Genomic DNA, 16,184 nt, shown 5'->3' on the forward strand with positions numbered 1-16,184 from the left:
TCAGCAGAATTTGGCTTTATGTCTGTATCTCTAAAGGGGTTTAGGCCCATAATTCAGTTTACATATTTATTAATCCTACTAAATAGATGTAAATGACCCTGAAAGTTATTGCTCATGTGCTCTTCTACTGAAGGCAAATATTGTACTGAGACCCTTTGATCTGGAAGGATGGGGAGTAGACTGGAAGGGGCATGGAGAAGTATATTGTTAGCAAAAAATCCCTTTCACCATGTTTGTATGTAAGAAAGCAGGCCCATACCCTACCTCCCCTTTGCACACGCCCCTTTTAATTATGATTATTTTGGAAGACTACTCCCCAGTGATCTGCAGAAAGGACTCGCCTGAGCAAGCTTTCTCACGTTCACGTCTGGCTGCCCCTCTGTGTGATCGGGGCAGGGTCCCGGGAGAGGAGGGGGCTGGAGTGCAGCACAGGGCTGGGAGCCCAAGCCCCAGAGGGCTGGGGTCGCTGGGGACCTCCACCACCCAGGCCACTGCCGCCGGCATAACACACATACCCACGCACAAGCCAGCAAGTCAGATGTACTCTTTTTTTTTTTTTTTTTTTCCCTGTTTGCAGCTGGTCTATTTGATCTCTGTGTGCCTGGGTTGTTTACTGTCGTATGCGTCTTGCCATGATCAAAACCTTATTATCTTGGGTGATGTTGTAGTGTTATATACTGGAAAGGGGCAGTGGAGTATAGCAGCAGGCAGCTACAATGCTGAACAAATAGCAAAGGCACCAGTAACCTCTCTCCAGTGTATTTGGACTGGTTCAGTGAGGGGACTGGGTGTCACTTTGCTTGTAGTGGGTATGGGCTTTTTCAACAGCTACTCCCTCTGCTCCTGTTGAGCTTGTACAGTAATGTATCTCTGTATATCTCTGTATAAAGCAGAGACCAGAGAGGACAAGACTGCCTGCATCTGTTTGGCTCCTCTAGCACTCCAATGGGTCAAATGTTGCAGTTCACACTTCCAGCTTGTGATAGTGCTGCCCATATACACCCACTGCTGCAGGAAAGCAGGAACCAAGGAGCTCCAGCTGGAAGATCAAGTCACAATCATTTGACTTTCTGTGAATTACATTTAGTGTCTTAGCAGTCTTTTTCTCAGCTTCCATGTTTGGCTTCTTTTCCTTATTGCTTTCGAGCTGTAGGGTTGACTGTTCTTGCAACACCAGCTCAGTGGTGTGAGGTGATGGTGTGGTGGTAGTGACTCCCAGGCAGACCGGGGGCTGCTCTTAGCCAAGGAACCCGACATGGTCATGGCAGACCATCTCTTTGTCCTGCTGGTCCTCATCAGTGCCTGACGTAGGAACAGCTGTCAGGTGAAGAAAAGAGTCTGGACAATCTATTATAGCCTCCACTTCTCACCTTGTATCTGCAGGCTGCAGCTTTGCTCCATGCTTCTTTTTAAGCAAGCTTTCCCCATAACTGAAATCCCTATTCCAACTATCACTACCACACCATCTGTCCAGCAGTTTTTTGTTCTGTGGGCTTTTGCTCTGTGATCAACTCTTTTGCCCACACATTATTCTCCTTGCCCACTACTCTCTCTTCTTTTTCTCCCTTTTTCTGCAGCTGTCCCACTCCCTTGTCCACCCTCAGGACAAGATGACAGGATTACAAAAGCAAATGCTCTTTGTGGAAGTCGTGTTCATGATAAAGGATGACTAAATAGTACCACAGACCTTAACTGCAGGGTCAAAGTATGTCTTCTACCTGCTAGGTCTTCTGCAGTCACCTCTATGGTGCCACTGCCTGCTTGAATAATTATGTGTGAACTACAGCTGGCATGAAAAAGAGCTTTGGGGAGCTATGGCATGAAAACCAGCTAAGGGAGGAATTTGTAGTAGTGCTAAGTGGGATGTCTCTCTGATGCTGAGATTAGTGTCAGTTCCTGCAACTGGAGGTGCCAGCCTGGGATGCTTCTCTGTGGGGCCATGGGACAAGTGCAACGAACACGGGGGATCAGAGCACTCTTCAGGGGTATCATCTTTCTCAAATTCAGTATGTGACAGGATGAGTTCAGTGTTTTATTAGCAGAGAGGGAATATGTATTGCAGTTTGCATTATCGAAGAACAGGACTCAGTGGGACATGACAATGGAAATGTCCTGGGAATTTGTCAACCAAACCAGATCATTTTTGAGGGAGATCATGTTCTGGGGTCTTGTCATAGCCTCACAGCCCTAATCCTCAAGCTTCATGGAGTATGAACCTAAGATCAGTAGGGAAATCTGCTAAGACTCTAAGTAGAGAAATACGTTCAAAGGGTTCTTGTTATTAATAAAGTTATTTTTTAGAAAACTTAGTTCCCTTCAAGGCTCGTTCTCATGTTAGAATTCATATGCTTATACTTTCATATTCATTGCTGACATTTCTGCATATGCTATTTTGTTCTTCCTTGTCCCATATTCTTTTTACCTATTGAAATTATAAACAGTTTCAAACTAAAAATATACATATATTTTTTCCTTTTGTCAGATTATGAAACACATACTTTTGCTGATACATTACTTGACATTCTGCCAAAGAAAACTGGTAAAAGGAAACATAATAGAAAATGAGTTTTGAGAATCAGGGTAAGTGTTTGTTAAGCTTATTTTTATTATTATTATTGTGGGAAATAGTAGCTTAAGTTAACTTTTTATGTGAGAATGTTTTAGCTGACTTTGAATGTAGCATAATTCTTTACACAAATCTGTTCAACATGTGGCCTCTCTTGTATGAATCATTTTCTACCGGTGGCTAATGTGAAAGAAACTGGCTGTTGTAAGCAAATGACGTGTATTGCTGAATTTTAAAACTGCCCAGCAAAGCACCACTTAAAATCTGTCAGAACATATATGGACATAGCTGTACAATTCATAACCTCTCTGAGCATGTAGGAGAGTAACTTTTCCAGTTGACCTTTAGTGTCACAACCAATAAACAAATGAATGTCTCTTTTCCTTATTTACTCTCGGACTCTTCATGGCACTCATCATTCCCAGATTTGAGTCCTCTCTCGAGTTGGTGGCCATATCCTCAGAGTACCTCTGTGAGTCTGGGCATTGCTGTCATCCTCCCCAGCCCATTGCCATCTGTAGCTGTGAGGGGCAGCTATGCGGCCCTCAGGTGAGGTGCATTCATGTACACCTGGGGTGGCAGAGTGGGGGTCAGGATCAGAGGGGTTTGAGGAAGGTGTGTATCGTCTGTATGGGCTAAAAAACTGCACCAGCTCTGTACCATGCTCCTCATGCACTGACAAACTGTGTGTGACCTTCCCAAGAAAGTCTGCATCAGGGCGAGGACTGGAGCCCAGGTGTTCGGAAACTTCTTAAATATTCTTCCTTTGCAATACCTACCATTGATACAGGCAATGCCTAAAGCTTTATTTTGCACTCTGACACATAAAGGGTCCTGAAAACACTTTTATAGAAACACAAGTTAACTTATATCCCACTGCATCATCACAGTTTAACAGACGGCTTGCTCATCTTAACACTATATTACTCCTACAGCCTGGAGACAGAGTACAACCAGAAGCAACTGTTTTGTTTGCTGGATGAGTTTTTGAAAAGTAAAACTGTAGGCCACAAAGTGTACACAGAGGACAATGCAGCTATAGAGCTGAGGACAACACCAGCCTGGAGCTTACCCATCAGATTCTTCATTGCCTGAAGTTAGTGACAGCAATAATAATTAGGTAAAATGTAACTTCTTCCCCTTCAAGATGTTTGGAAAGAAAAGCTAGGAAGCTAGACGTATAGCTAAGAAGCATATTGCAGAACCATGTAAAATACGTTAATCTGTCAGGCATCAGACATGTCTGGAAGATTTATCTTAGATTTTGATATATTTGCTATTCTCTCCCCTTACACTGTTAAATAACAGCTCCTATTATTTATAATGGGTGCCACTCAGTCCAAGTTTGGATCACACAAGACATAACTAAGTGTTAGAGGTACAACCCTTACCCAGAAAAATCCACCTGATACCGAGGAACCTGCAGAGATAGCATAGCGCATTGCATGTTTTTTGACTTCATTTAATTCCTCTTCTCCTTCAAGGCCAAGAACAGCTCCAATCTAGTCAACCATTTAGATTCTGCCTCTAACTGTCTCCCTTTCATTTTTCTCGCTTCATTAATAAAGCAACAAGAACTACAGTAACATCAGTATTACAGCAAGGAACTAATGTAGGATGTAGGTAAAACAAATCAACAAGCAAACGAAAAAGAAAGAGACTGCTTATCTCCTTTTGGATGGTTCTTCATATGATAGTACTGCTATAACAATACATTTCTTGAAGGGTTTACTTTTGTTCCTGGGGAACAGGACTGGACTCTAAGTCAGTTTGTGCAATGAAGCCACACAGTCTCCTTAGCTCTCAGCAATGAACACCTAATCAGAATGATTATTTTGATATGGATCTTTATGTACATTATTACTGGTGTTAATGGTAATGGAGGATGTACATGTGAGCTATTGGACTGGACAGTGGGTTGGGAATGACACATAACGACAGGAAAACTCCCTGCCCAGGGAATTCAGACAGTGCTGTGCAGTCACTGCTATGCTATTTGCCATGTGCTATATACAGGCACAAAATATTCCACTCAGTCAGAGACATGGCCAGAAAAAGCCCTGCGAACCCCAAAGTCTTGCAATCTTATAATAATCACTTAAGCACACCCTCCACCACAAAAGGAATAGCAGAGCTTCTGTTGACCTGCACGGAACAAGCTGCATGCAACTTATTCCAGTATGTGAAGAACCAGGCAAAACCAGAGGGGCTGATTTTGGTACATCCATGGCCACTTAGTGTTGCCCTGGAACTTCAAAGAAAACTTAAAGTAGGAATAATGTTCATTTTTATGTACATGACTGACCCTTCATAATGCTGGAATGAGATATGATAAAATGATCTGGAGTTTTCAGCATATCTGCTTATTTTCAAGGGATAAAAACTAAATATGGGTAGCAGTATTTGGATGGAAATATATCCCATTGTTTAAAACATTCCTTTCAAAATGATCCTGCATTCTTCTTCCCCCTCCTATTCCACTTTTTAATTTGTAAATTTATTTTTCATGAGGGTTGTTGGATACAGCATACTGGGATGCTACTCATCACCTGAAGATCAAATGCAGGAACTCAGAAAAAAAAAAGCATTGGAGTCTTTATGACTGAGTTTCCTACACTGGAAAACAAAGGAACATAATGATGATACAATAGTCCTCACAGTAAAATGCCATTGCTATTGTCTACAACACCATACATGTCATTATTATTACCATTATTATTTTTCTGACAAAGATTAGTCTAAGACTGCAGTTACAATCAAATCACAAACAGGACAAAGCAGCAAACAAAATAAGCTGCTAGCTGACTTGTCTTCTAAAAAGCTGAGGCAGCTGCTAGCTTTTGATACCGTTGCTACATGTTGTAATTACAAATTACTGCAGTCAAACCATTTTCATTTGGTCTGATTGGCCAACACCGATATAGCAACATAGGTGAATGATATCTATTTATTAGGTGTTTATTTTGAGAAGATGGCCCAGGTCGTGTATTGTCCCGTAAAAGAAGGGTGGCCACAGACATGGAGAAGCTGCAGCTGGTCCACATGTTATGTCAGGGCCAGCAAGGACTAGAAGACTGTGTCAAATTGGAGCCACTGCTGGAGGGATTGGATCAGTCCTGAAGATCCTGTCAGTCAAGGGAGCACAAGGTGTTTGTTGGTGCTGACTCTACCTTACCCTAAGAGGGTAGATCTGAAAGCCTGGCTCAGTGGCCTTTTCCTTGGAGAGCTGAACTGTGGCCCCAGCAAAGTCGCACTGGCTGGAGAACAGAAGTTATCAAAGGGAGAGAGAGCAAGAGAGACCTAGAAGCTATGCTAGTTGTTTGCCCGGAGATCTCCACTTAGCTGCTGCTGAAATGGTTTAATAAGAATGTGATATTTGGTAGAAGCAACAGCTTTTTGCTATCAGTATTTGAAGAGGCAGACAGTATCATCCCAAATCAACATATCACAGTTTGGGGATCCCTCTATGCCCACAGTCATATCTTCTCTTTTCCTGTCTATCTAAACTCCCCCTGCTCTCTGTCACACTGACCGAAGCAGGGGTTTACCTGGGGTTCCTGCTGGGGAGCTCTGAGGACAAGGGAGATCAGCAAGAAGAATCAGGCTGGCCAGGGTTGTTCTATGCTAGGTTTTTACAGACTGTAGAAAGTGCCTTTCTTTGCTCATCACCACTTGTGGTGAGGTACCTGTTTGTGGGCCTGTGCTCTAAATTGCAGCAGGAAAATTTTGCGGTGTAAATACAAAGAAACTACCTCAAAACTGCCTCTTAAAGCAGCTTTGGTGTGAGTGCAATCATCATTTGGAATCACAAGAACAAACCTTGTACAATGTTGTCTTTTATTACCCCTTCGGAGCCACAGCGGTTTGTGCCCAGTTCCCAGCTGCTGTACTGCTCCTGTGCCTGTGCCTGTGCCTGTGCCTGTGCCTGCTCCTGCTCCTGCTCCTTCAGGGGTTTCAGTGCCTCTCTCCATTATGTTGCAGTGGGAACAAGGTCAGAGCAATGCTAAAACACCAGAAAAGAGCATGATTTTTAAAAGTTATGGGATTTACTGTGAGGCTTACAAACATTTGTGTCAGGAAAAAGCAGCTAGTCCAAGATTAAGTGGCTGGAGGGGAGGGTGCAAGGAGGTGAGGGAAGGGCAGTGCCTTCAACTGACATTTTTGCTTCACTTCATGTTCACTTCATGCTTTGTGTTAGCTTTAGCCAAACCCTGCACTCATTTATCACTAAATTGCATATTATTACATATTATTTAAGCTTCTGTGATGATTAGGGGTAAGAGAAAGACAGTTCCATTAACCCCAGAGGGGAATATGCAGAGTGCCTTTGCTTGTGAGCTAACCGTATATTGCAGGGGGAGCTGCAACACTTCAGCAGAGAGCTTGTAAGAAATCAGCCAGATACATTTAAACAGCAATTTGGAATCACCAAATACTAGTCAAAGATATCTAGCTGTTGTTATACTATAAATATAACAATTGCTATTATTATTTGTAGTGATACTTATTATTACAAGTTATTATTAGTCATAATTTTTATTGTGGTACCACTCAGGAATTCCCTTAGCAGACCGGAGTGCATCATGCACCATTTTTGCACTATGCACTGTAACACTGTTACCATGACAATTGTTCTCTGTTTGCCAGTGTGTTTTGGCTAAAGAGCCAGCTGTTGAGTAGCAGTGCTCCAAGTTGCTGAGCAATAAATCCCAAACCAAACTCATGACCAGATTTTTGCCCCAAGTCTCAATCTTGTGATTTGCTGCACAGGCTGCATTGCAACTCTGCCTGACTTCAGCAAGTCACTCTGCAAAAACAGTATTCTATCACTGTGAAACAAGTGGCTCCTAAGCCAAATTTATGAAAATATACATTAAATACTTATTTGTAGAGGTGAACACATGAGATGCTGCTGGTGAGACTGACAATGAAGAACGTATTAGTGAAAGGTTCTGTGGAAACAAGTGAAGATGTGAATGATTTTTTTGCAATACAGGAGAGAAAGCTTTTAGAAGCACATTATGTTAAGAAAAAAGACATTTTGCTAAGCAGGAGGAGACAAACTTTGTGAAATATCAGTGGTTTCTCAGAGATAAGGAGATTTCTCTGACACCTTGTCATGCTTGAGAGATCCACGAAAACATTGGCCTGGTTTTTCGCTTGATGTTATTGAAATCTGCAGGCTATTCCACAATGCTTTGGGCAGACCAGTGCAGAAGGTCTCCTGCAGTGGCTGTGTCATTCGATTCTGTGCTGGAGCGCCACAGAGAACTCTGCAAACTCTGCCCAGAAACCTTCATCTCTTTTTTTGGTTATGTTTTCTGTATGTTCATATCAATCTGCTGCACAGCTGTTGGGAACATTCTGGGTATTCAAGTCCTGTGGTGATGAAGGGCCGATAAGGAAATACTGAATGCTAGACGTTTTTCATTTAGAATAATAGAGAACATTTTCTCCTTCTTCCCCCCGCAACACACACACTTGTTTAGTGCATTTAGTAGCAAGGCAGAAGAGCAATCTTATTTAGCAAGTGAAGAGTCTTGGTGGCTGGTAAAGCTAACACTGCATAAGAGATGCTTCTTGCCTAATGCTAGTTGTCTAAAAATTAGATGTCTATTCTAAGCTAGTCGTCTATCGTCAATGAGAAAAGCAAGCACTTCCAAAAGAAGATTCATTCCATCCTAAAAGACGTGCTTAAGAGAGCTGGGATAAAACACCCACTCTTCCACAACTTTCTCCATTGACAACAGCAGAAGCCTAGATTTTTAGCTTACTTACACTTACGTTTTAGACTACGTATTTAGCTTTTAGTCAACTAGATCCTACACATGGTGATGAAAGGGCAGAGTTCAAATATGCAGGCACAGTGCATTTGGTGCACTTCTGAATTTACCATGCATCTTCTTACTGAAATCAGTTGAATGCTAATGGCTAGTAGTGGCAAACTGGAGGATAAGAGAGACCTCCTGAACTTTAAATTGCCTTTTCAGTGGTATTCTCAAGTACAAAATATGTTCTCACTTCGAAATTGCTGCTCTCCTACTTCTATAAACCAGTCATGCCCTACCACCCCAACATCCATGAAGGCAACTGAGCCTGAGCTGGGCCCAGCCTCCACCTGCTCTGGTCTGAGAGGAGTGTAGGGACAAGGGTTTTCTGCCTTTTTGCTCACATCTGCAGGCTGCAGTTTGGCTTATACTTAGGCATGGTCTGTTAGCAGCTCTGCCTCTGTGCAGTACCTCTATATGGGAAATATTAACTTGATGGAAACTTTCCACTTATGGCTAGATTTTGTGAACTAGAGATAGGATATCCTAGTGCAAAAGAGTGTGAACTTCCAGGTATTTGCACCTATACTTTATCATTATGAGTACACACTTGTGGTGATGACAGATGCAATGTGAGTGCACATTATTTTGGAAAGGATGTCTGGGTTCCTTTCTGAAAAATGACGTTTACATGTTCCTTTACACTCTCCCACTGGAGGTGGAAGGAGGGAACTGAACACTGTATGTGCTGGCAATTTTATTCTTTTTTTCTTTTATTGTGTAAAAAATAGTAATTGATTTGCAGCTGTTCAAATACTGAAGAAAAAGGATACATGTCCATAGACCACATAAACTGGTATGAATCAGGATCAGTTTAGTTTTTCTTTTCATGCCAGTAAGTGAAAAGTAAAAAAGTTTCTTCTTTTGAACATACTAATGTTAATTCTTTCAAGGTGATACGGTCTTTCGACTTTTCCTCTCTATATTGTAGCAACACCTGAAATTGGTCTCTGTGCAAAAAGAGTATCATTTTTTGATGACTTTTTGGTCCTGATGCTTGCAACTGTTCTTGGCTCCCCTGTTAATCTACCTTTTAAATTTCCCAGCATGGATTACCGATATCTCACTGCAGGGCCCACTCACAAATGATGTTTCCCTTGAAATGTATTTTCACAGCCTTCTGCACAAGGATACATGCCATTCCCTAAGCAAAAAGAGTGTATTCATTCTCAAGGCTCTCACAAAGATCCCAGGAGATTCAGCTGCCCCCGAACTGCCAGCGTGATTCAGTCCCGTTGTCACTGGGGACTGCAAGCCAATAGCATCTGGTGGCTGTTGGGTAACCCGTGGTATGTGAGCTGTGGTCCCAAACCATTACCTATTGAGCTTATTACAAAATCACTATGATAATAATTTGCATCTCTCCAAAGTGTGGGTTCAATAACTCTTCCATCTGTCATTACCAGTAATCTTTCTTTGTAATCTTTCTTGTACCTCTGTGTCACCTATATCCACACTATAGGTGATGTGCTTTCTAATGGTCCACTTAACACATTCACAAGTCTCCCATGCTCACACTCCTGTTTGATTATGTCTTTCAGGGTCAAGATCTAATCAGTGTATCTACACCCTCTTCTAAAGCTAAACTGACTTTCCTTAAGCCTACTATTCAGTGGTGCCTGCTTTCTCGTTCACAAGCACTCAAGCAAACATATTCTCAAACACAGCAAACAGGCTAATGCCTCTTGAGTTTTATATTCCTTCCTGCCACTGCCTTTTCTTCAGCTTGCTGTAATCACATCTGAATACCAGAGACAAGTCCTTCCGCAGCTTTGAAAAGCAAGAGGAATACCTGACACTGTCACATCTGTAACACCTTTGTTGTCAGCGTTGCCAGAAGGACAAGTTTCTTCAGGACGACCTTTCATGTGTCCCACAGGGGGCTTGGTCCCAGGGCAGGGACATCTGTGGGGTCTTTGCATTCATTTCGATGACTTTTGGTCCTGACTCTTGCAGCTCTTCTTGGCTCCCCTGTTGATCTACCTTTTACCTTTCCCAGCACAGATGCTCTTTTCAACAGTTTTCCACTCTCCTGTCTAGATTTTCACCTCTAGATCTCTAGACCTCTAGGTCTAGATTTCCATGTCTCCCTCTTCACTAAGAAGAATTTTTGAGAGCTGTGTCATTCCGACAAGTTTCTGACTATCTGTTCATGCAGGGGTATGGGCCATAGGAGTTTTTGATCTACTGCATCTGTCATTCACCTTCCAAAACACAGCTTCAAGAGATGTGTATCTGAGAAGATCTATTTGGAAATACTGAAGAATTAAAGGTAGATCTGGAACCTGATATTAGGTCTTAATTTAACGCATACTCAGCCTTTATTCAGCTGATCTCAGAATGAATCAGTCTATTAACTCTTCACACTAGACTCTCTTTATTTTAAGGGGACATTGTTCTTCATCAGAGTTTCCCTGATTAAATACTGAAAAAGCTGTATCATGATACAGATAGGCATATTACAGTTAAAAGAAGATAAGCATTTAGACTAATCTATTGTGACCAAACAGAAATAGTGAGCTTTAGTTTCCTCTTTTGGAAAGGTGGGTGGTAGTTTTTCTCAGATCAGTCTGCACGGCTGGCAAAGGACTCTCAAAACTCATAGGTGCAGTGACCAACCTCCAGACAGAAGTTGAAATTAAATTAGGTCTCCTTGAAACCCATGTCTGGTCACTTCTTGCCATAAATGCCAGTGTTACTGGTACTACAAAAAAGATAATGAGGAGAATAAATATAGTTTTATCAATTCTGTTATATTTTTATATCACTCAAATGCTGCAGACACCATTGTGTGAGGCATCACACAAACGTGCGATAAAAGATACTGATCTGAACAGCTAATTATCTTGGTTAATGCTGATTTAAAATAGGCATATTACATGTTTATAACATAAAGTAGTACTACTTTTGATAAAAAAAAAAAAATCCAAAAGTTATTTACACCAATCAAAAAACAATCACAATAGTGTTCATGCTTTGGACTTCATTTCAGTGAACTGTACTTTCTAATTTTTTTAATCAGAAATTCTTTCACTAATAAGTGATTGATATCACTTTTAGTAAAATATCTCAGGATCATGAGGAAATTCTGTGACATTTTATTTCTGCTAGAAATCGGTATAGCGATTAGGACTTCCAGCTGAGATTCCAGGGAGACATAGTTCTTCCATTGCATTTTTCTCTATTCCTTCTGTGCCAACTCTTATAAAACAAGATACCACAGGATTTAATTCTAAAAATCTAATATTACTGCCTTGTGGTAAACTGAATACTACAGATTCCTGCTTGATAATACTGTCTCATGGGATTCCTGCATAGAAATAGAATCTCCTGGGATTCCTGCCTAGTAACCATATCTCACTGGACTTTGGTAGTATTTCTCCCATTGGATAACCCCAGCCCCACCAAATAAGCAGTCATAAACCTTACACTCTCATTATTTTACATGACATTATTTTACTAATGTCTGATCCTGCACAGTTTAAATCAGTGGGAATTTTTTTCACTGACTCACTAAAGTAGAATCAGGGTTCCAAGAGAGAAGAATGTTATGGAATATTTTATTTGTTTGACAAAAATAACATAAAGAAGTATTTTTTTAAGCAGCAATAATAGAAATATTTTGTGGCTGCTTTACCTCCATGCTATTATTCAACTCGTACAAGCCTTCAATTTCATCTTTAATAATATATGGACTAGAAAGCTTTTTGTTTCTCTGAAAGAGAGATATTGTAATAGTTCTTCCTCTTTGTGCCAATGAGAGAAGTCACAGCTAAGTATTTTCAAACAGAATATACCACACAATTCTTGAGAGTGATTTTCAATGAATGCCTCTGCTCCTGCAGTATATCAACTGTAAATCACCTATAATATATCACCTATTTTTCTGCTTGCTTTTATTATACCTAAAAGCCCTACTAAAAATGTCAGGACCCCATTGCATCAGAAAACACACCCTTAAACAATAAAGGAGACAATCTGGCCTTTCTCTGCTTAGCTACTCTCTCTGCTTAGTCATCCACAGCAAATTGTCAGAGGATAAAATTATTCAAAAAGGGCACATGATGACACAGAATTTCATTCTTACAGCTCTGCCCAGTGATCTCCATGACTGCTTTAACTCTTCCCGGGATGTGGGGCTGTCCTGGAAATCAGCAGGTAATCCATGCGCAGGGCAATCCTGGCATGAGAGGCAGGCCCATGTGGTTACATATTTCACAGACTTCAGACCTGTCCTGGTGGTCTGTAAAGCTGGGAGTCATTCAGGAAAGGTCTCCTCTTGTTCTCCTCTGTAAGATGTCCAGGCTCAAAAATTTCAGCTGGAACTTTCCTTTGACTTCTTTGGCATTTCTAACATCCACCCCTCCCATGACCTCGTGCCTGTGATTGCACCACTGCATTGGAGTAAGCCAAACCCGCCATGTGGGTGAGTCCTGAGACTGGCCTGTAGCTTGGAAGAGTCTGTCTGGTGCATGTGGCTTTGTTGTGTATCCTGTACTGGTCAGTGAAGGTGGGCTAGGTAACGAGTTGTGGGCTCTCTGAGCTCAGTCAGCTTCTGTCACAACCGCTACCGTCACAACCGCTGCATTTGATCAGCTTTGAAGCCACCTCTTCTTCAGTTTGTATTTACTCCCAGCTTCTTCTATTTTGCCATTCTCCTGCAAGCTTTGTACCTCCAATATTTCCTTGATAAAAACTTTTTAGAAGACAATAGGATCTTCATGGCTGGGGGATCACCTTGATGGAGGGAGTGCTGCTGAGCTGAGAGCCAGCCTTGCTCACAGGAGGCTGATAGAAGTTGTATTGCCACGGTCTCAGAGGACCCAGCCATAATAATCCTCAACTTCAGTAGGAAAAAAAGTTTTGCAGCAATAACTCTGTAGAACTACAAATCTGAGCAACACTAAGAACTGCAGATCTTATGGCTCTTCTGCCCCCAGGAACACTTGAATCCATATCTTGCTTTGACACTGACTTTTCTTTGGCCTTGGTGAAGTCATTTAACCTCACAGCTTTGGGAGACACAAGTGTCTGTGATAATAATCCCTGACTACTTAATTTTATTTGAGAGGGTCAGTAAAGCTTCTGAAGCACTACTGAGATGAAAAATATGACTATGATGCACTTAGTACCAAAGATACTTTTATTCCTAAATCCTAGGTTTTCCAGGGAGTTTAGCTGCCTGAATTATCATTGAAATAAACAGGGAGATAAGTAACTGAAAGGCAGTCAGGAGCATCCCTGGGTTTGGCCCTGGGTAGCACTTTGGTATCCCCTGTGATAACCAGAAGGGCTATATATTGTGACTATCACTACAGGGGCTGATAAGAGAAGTAGGAGTTATGCCAGGCTGGGGTCTGGGGCTCCAAGCTGTTGCCTTTTAGGGTGCAGCTTGCTACTGGACAATGAATTGAGAAAACTGTGTTTGAGTCTTATGGAAATATCTGCAAGCAGCCTGGACAACGAAAACAAGAAAAACAAAACACTTCTTACCAGGGGCTTTGGACAGCCCCTTAAGGGGGCATTCATGACTTTCTTGTGAGTCACCACCCCAAAATACTGTAAGTGCTATTCGTTCAGCGGGGCTAGCAGTGCAAGCTGGAAACAATCTAGGGAACTCTCCTCTTCAGGTCAGCAGGGGCTGGCAGCGTGCACCCTGCCGCTGGGAACGAGGGGCGAGACGAGAAAGAGCACGGCTTGGAAATTGCTCTCATGCATACTCTGGTGGGGGACCGGCATTGCCAAGAAGGAAGGGCTTACTTGCTGCCCAGAACAGGAGCTGCGGATCCCCTTCAGGGCTCTCATCAGAGCAGGAATGGTTTCATGCAGCTGGGGAACATTATGGCTAGGCAATAAAGTTACGTAAACTGGAGCTGGAATAAAAGAAAAGATGCTGAACTAGGGAGAGACACGTGAAAATTCCTGCCATCCTGCACTGATTAGTCTTCTGCTGGGAAGGGTTGGAGTGTCTTTGGTGTATATCCCATTTATATATAGCCCAGAGGATCTTCTTAGTGCCTGGAGCCCTCCTGCTATAAAAATAGGTGAGAATCCATAAAAGCAGCATCATCTCATATATAGCACAAATCTTTTCTTACAAGATAGGCAAGAAGTGAAATGCCTTAATTAGAAGTCTGCCGAGTTATTTTTTGTATGTTGCAGCTAACGACACAGAACATGGGCTCCTGATCAAATACCAAGGCAGTAAATCAATGGAGGGTCTTTGCTACTGTTCATGAAATGCTCCAGCTGTGCTCCTAAGGATTATAATGTCAACAGAACTCTTGATTTGAATCCCAGCCTTGCCTTCACTCAGGGGCCATATATTAGTCTTGAAAAGCAGACAGTGTTTCATCGCTCAGAGAAAAGAGAAGTGCTGAGCTGAAAATAAAATGGTGATGTAGGGCAAGAACACTGCAACACAGCCAAAGGAGAGACATGGCAAATTTCAGCAGAAACCTCTAGAAATGTGAATGTTAAGATATTTCTCCATGTTTTTAATGGTTTAATATAAATTTTACAAGTTTAAGATTAATTTTCCAGATAGATACATTTAGACAGTGCTTAGCCATCCAATTAAGTGCTCTGTTGGTGTGAATCGTCATGGCTCCACCGAAGCCAATACAGCAACGCCTGTTGACTTCAGCCGTGGATCTGGCCCTCACACAGAGTATAATATATGCCAGCAATCCCAGGAAGCAAGTCGTATCTTTTTTGATAAAGGTAAATGGTCTGGGAGGACAAATTCTTCTGAATATCTTTTGTGGTTATGCTTCTGCTTTAAAGCCTCTACAATTGAGGAAAACTAGACTATAGTTCATTGAGCTGAATTCATGAAAGCAGCGCAAAAGGTGTAGTTTTGCCTTAGCAAAACACTTGAAGTTTCCCAGGAATCTTTTGACATTTAGCAGGTGTCTCCTTGCAATCATTGCAATAATCTTAACAACCCATGTGCAACTAGGCAAAAAAAAGAAAAAAAAAGCTGAAGACTGTCCTAATGATGACCTTGAAGTTCTTGACTAGGTCACAGTGGTAGTGTCATACTGCAGTTTGCACATGTTTTTACTTTTTTATACCTATAGGAATCAGCTGCTGCCAAAGTACACACGATACAAACTCGAATCTTGATTATCCAAAGCTCAGCCATAGTCTCTCTTTCCTATAATACAGTTCTATCCTTGGCATTTATTGCTTACATTGAAAAGTATCTCAGTTATTCAAAACCCTAGTTACTCAGATTCACTAAGTGGACCCATTAAATCAGTTTGCAATTAATACAGCTGGTGCAAAATTATTTCCCCTCCTATAGCTGTATTGAAGCTATACAAAAGTTCCCTTGAAAGTATCTGAAAAGGAAAAGACTTAGCTTTACTTTGAATACTTCTGTTGAAAGGAGAAAGGAAGAAGAGAAATCATAGCCCTGACACTCCTGGAACTTTGCATAGGTTTATATGCTCTTCACAAGAGCAAGAAAGCTGGCCATCTGCCTCTCTGAAATACAGAATTAACTGAAAATCCTGCTTTTCACTAGCACAAAGGTCAAGAAGTAGCTCAAGTACAATGAGGTTGGAGAAGTGAGCCAAGTTCCTGAAATGTAATACTAGTTTATATTGCTCTTACTCTTGCAAAGTCACGATTCCCACAGTGGCTGACAGTAGCACGCTTTCTGGCTTTGAATTTTATTTATTTTGTTTCCACATCATCACCCTTACTGGAGCATCTGAAGCCTGTGCAGAGCCCCAGCTCGTACTCCCTCTACCGGCTGCCGGACCGGGGCCAGGTTTCACATG

The sequence above is a fragment of the Apteryx mantelli genome, chromosome 4 (genome assembly GCF_036417845.1).
Source record: "Apteryx mantelli isolate bAptMan1 chromosome 4, bAptMan1.hap1, whole genome shotgun sequence".
Taxonomy (NCBI): Eukaryota; Metazoa; Chordata; class Aves; order Apterygiformes; family Apterygidae; genus Apteryx; species Apteryx mantelli.